General features: G+C 36.5%; 1 non-coding gene across 1 annotated transcript; it reads right to left on the bottom strand.

The window, feature by feature from the left end:
- Positions 1–2,601: 2,601 nt before the first annotated feature.
- Positions 2,602–2,660, bottom strand: LOC123571059 (U7 small nuclear RNA). The gene has a single exon (XR_006695231.1). It is a non-coding gene; the product is annotated as a U7 small nuclear RNA (small nuclear RNA).
- Between the last annotated feature and the right edge of the window lie 1,809 nt (positions 2,661–4,469).

Raw genomic sequence — 4,469 nt, 5'->3', positions numbered from 1 at the left:
GTATTTTAGAAAAAGGGAAATTGGACAATCAGATTATAAGAAAGGTTCTATTGTGCAAAATCACAATGTATCATTAAATTGTACGGGGCTCCCGACATCTCTGATAATAGTAACTGGTACAGCGAATTGGCAGCAGAAATGTTGAAGCTATATTTATGTGCTGCTACAAATATGTAGTGTTCTTACTGTACTATACAGTCAGGAAAAAGCCCTAATGGCTTCTGGCATGAAAATATTACATTGATAAATGACAGCCATGGTGCTGAACAGTACTAGGGTCTGACAAAAGGGCAAGTCAATGTGTACAGAGTTTCCTACTTACCTGTAAACACTAGAAATCATGCACAAGTGGTTGAAAGTGTCTGTGGAGATGTGTTAGGAAAGTAAACGAAGGTAGAAGAAAGACAAGGAGGGGATGTATATATGCCAGCTGCCTAGGGAAGCAAGTTGTAGTATCATTTGGAGGCTTGGGCTGTGTGGTTATTGCAGTGGAATGTTTTCAGGTTTCTGCCTTTTTCCTAATCAGCAGAATGAAACTTCAGGGTCACCACATTAAAAAAAAAAAAGTGGTTTTAAGTAAAACCACTTTTAAAGAAAACGATTTCGAACGTACAAAAAAAGTTGCAAAAATAGTGCAGAGAATTCACCTATGTCCTTTATCCAGACTATTTTGCCACTTTTTTTTAAATCATCCTCTGTCTATATTTTTCTTGAATCTTTTGAAAGCAGCTTGTGTGTGTCATGCCCCTTAACCCTTGACACTTTAGTTTATATTTCCTAATAAATATCATCTTTCCTAACATTCTTCTATGCAACTATAGCACAGTTAGCAAAATCAGAAAATTTAACGTTATGCTATTTACCATACTGTACCATGGTATATCAGACTAAGATATTACCCACTCTATAGTCCATAGTCCTGTTTTGTTCATTGTCCTACTCATGTTCTCCACAGTATTTTTACTCTCCACTCCAGGGACTTTATTGCATTTAGTTATCACGTCTCTTTGGATTCATTAATCTGGGACATTTCCTTACTCTTTCTTTGTCTTTCACAATAGACAAAGTGACATTTCTGAAAAATACAAACCACTTATTTTACAGAATATTCCCCAATTGTTTTTCTTGATATTTATTCACAAATCAGGTTATACATCCTTGGCCAGAATACAAAAACCATGATGCTGTCACCTTCTCAGAGTCTCTCTGCAGACTCAGGATATCCATCTGACCCTCACGAGTGATGCTAGTTTTGGTCAACTGGCCAAGGTGCTGCCTGTTTCTCCACCAGCTACTAATTCCCCCATCCCCCTCACCACCACCACCCACACCCAGCAATGAATAATATGTCTATTATGCAACTAACAAATGTCTGTTGAAAGACATTTGAAGACCTTATAAATCTCCTCCTTTTCATTACACTCCTCACCTAACCACTTGAGCATCCACTGAAGTGTCTTCTCCAAACAAACCTTTACTGCGATGGTTGTGAGATGGCGATCCACCCTTCCGTGAATGTCTATCAGTTGGCATTCTACTCAAAGAGTTCTCCCTTTTTTCCATTTATTTATTATCACTGTGTATACCTAGATTTCTACTTTATTCAGTGTTTATTTTGATGCATATATTGTCTTACATTTAGCCAGTGGGGCCCCTTCAAGCTGGCTCCTACGTCCTTTTAACATTGTGCTCTCTCTCTCTCTGCTTCTCTCTTTCTCTCTTTCTCACTCTTTCTGCCCTTCCTTACTTTCTAGTACAACAAGATGTTCCAGGCTCATTTAATACCCTCTAGACTCCAGTCCTGGAATCAATAATTTCTCCAGTGAAATCTTACAGTGGAGAATGGTATTTAGAAACCAAGATCTGGGTGCAAGGGGTGCTCATTGCTACTGGGATATTATTAATCGGTGCCCTTTAAGTGGAAAGATCTAGGAAATATATATGCATATTTATTTAAATATGCATACATATGAGCATAGATATGTGTGTGTATATGAAATAATGAGTTCATACTGCTACCTCTAATTCCAAATCTACTCCACAGGAATCTTTCTTGCCTGCTTCCATCCCATACTATATCTCCCTTCTTCCATAGTGAAAATCCTAGCTCCCCAAAACAATGTATTTTCTGATTTTCTCAATTGCATGCTATGCATAAAATAATTTAATTGCTATACCCATAACACTATGAAAAAATAAAGGGTTTTAAAATTCCAGTTCTAGTCTGAGTACATAGCTGGCATACTTTGTTTAAAGTTATGAATATTGATTTTTTAACCTTTATATTATTCATTTATAATGTAATGGGATTCAGATATTTCTGTTTGAATTCAGTTTTTATTCCTCTCCCCTCAGCTTTCTTGATTTTATTTTGTTTTTTTTTTTTTAAATATAGAGAACACTATCATGTTTCCAAAATTTAAGCCTGGAAAAACAGTATACTCAAAGAAGCATCAATTCTCCTATCCCTTCTACTTTTCCCTCCCACCCCTTCTAGGTAACCAATTCAATTGCTTTCTGGTTTACCACTATTGTGTACGTGAGTGTGTATGTGTGTTTTGCCAAAATACTCAGATACATGTATCTTTTCTTTTCTGCATGGAGTGTTTTCCAGTGAAAACCAGCAAACCTAGACAAGTTCTAAAAGAGCTATAACACTTACATGTATGTTTTCTAGTCCCTTCTTTGTCACAGAAAATGTAGCAGATGATATACACCCTACTGCAACTTCCTTTTTTCATTTAACAAAATATCCTGGATATTACCCTATATCTGTTCACAGATGTCGTCCTTATTTTATTTTATTTTATTTTATTTTTTTGTAGTCTTGCCAACAGAATGTTTTGTCAAGCTTTTGATTTTTTTACCTGTTTGATGAGAGGATAAATAGTATGTTTTGTAGTTTTAATTTACAACTCTATTACGGGAAAAGTTTAATGTCTTTTCACATGTTTATGGACTCTTTGTAGATCTTTACTATGAATTGTCTGTTTATGCTTTTCCTCATTTTTTATAGGAGATTTGGGGTTTTTCCTTAATGTTTAAGTACTTTGTATGTCAGAGATATTACCCTTTTATCCATAATGTTGTGGAAATAACTTCTCCCAACTTGTCATTTGTGGTTTTTTCAAATTGTGACAAAATACACGTAACATAAAATTTACTACTGTAACCATTTTAAGTGTATAATTCTGTGCCGTTAAGTACATTTACCATCCATCTCCAGAATGTTATCATCCCCAACTGAAACTCCGAACTCATAAACAATAATGAGAACTCCCCATTCCTCTCTTCCTCAAGCCCCTGGTGACTGCCATTTTACTTTTTGCCTCTACAATTTTGGTTACTGTAGGAAACTCATGTAAGTGAAATCATTTGGTATTTGTCTTTTTGTGTCTCACTCATTTCATCTAGCATATCATCCTCAAGTTTCATCCATGTTCTGGTATGTGTTAGAATTTTCTTCTTTTTTAGGGCTGAATAATATTCCACTGTACGGATATACCACAGTTTGTCCATTTATCCATTTATCTGTTGATGGACATATGTGTTGTGCCACCCTGTGGCCACTGTAAATAACACTGCTATGAATGTGGATGTACAAACATCCGTTTGAATCCCTGCTTTCAATTCCTTTATGTATACAATCAGAAATGGAATTGCTGGATCACATAGTAATTCTACATTTAATTTTTCGAGGAAGCACTACACCATTTTCGACAGCAGTGCATAAGGGTTCCAGTTTCTCTACATCCTCACCAACACTTGTTATTTATTTATTTATGGTTTATAGGTTGGGCGCAATGGCTCATGCCTGTAATCCCAGCACTTTAGGAGGCTGAGGCAGGTGGATCAGGAGGTTAGGAGTTCAAGCCCAGCCTGGCCAATATGGTGAAACCCTGTCTCTACTAAAAATACAAAAATTAGCTGGGCATAGTGGCACATGCCTGTAGGCCCAGCTGCTCAGGAGGCTGAGGCAGGAGAATGGCTTGACCCCAGGAGGTGGAGGTTGCAGTGAGTCGAGATTGTGTCTCTGCACTTTAGCCTCAGTGATAGAGCAAGACTCCATTTCAAAAAAAAAAAAAAAAAGTTTTATATAATAGCTATCCTAATGGATATGAAGTGGTATCTCACTGTGGGTTTTTGTTATTTATTTATTTTTTTTCATAATCAACACTGGAGGTACATTACAGTTTGTCCTCATGAATTCTAGTTGTTCTCATGAGATACATTTTGTCTTTGTAGTTTCAACTTTGCCTTTGAAGTGCGCCATGTCACATCTAGCTATTCTTCTGATTCCCAGGTCTACAAACTACAGCGACTTCAGACGTACCCCATGTACAATGGAAAGGCTTCCATAACCTGTTTTCTTCTACCTCTAACATTGTCTAAAGTTCAATCTCTATCATATATCCCTTATTTCATCAAACTAATAATGATTTTACTTTGCAGATCAAATCCTAATGATA

This window comes from Macaca fascicularis, chromosome 1 (genome assembly GCF_037993035.2).
Source record: "Macaca fascicularis isolate 582-1 chromosome 1, T2T-MFA8v1.1".
Lineage (NCBI taxonomy): Eukaryota > Metazoa > Chordata > Mammalia > Primates > Cercopithecidae > Macaca > Macaca fascicularis.
This window is presented reverse-complemented; position numbering and strand designations above follow the sequence as displayed.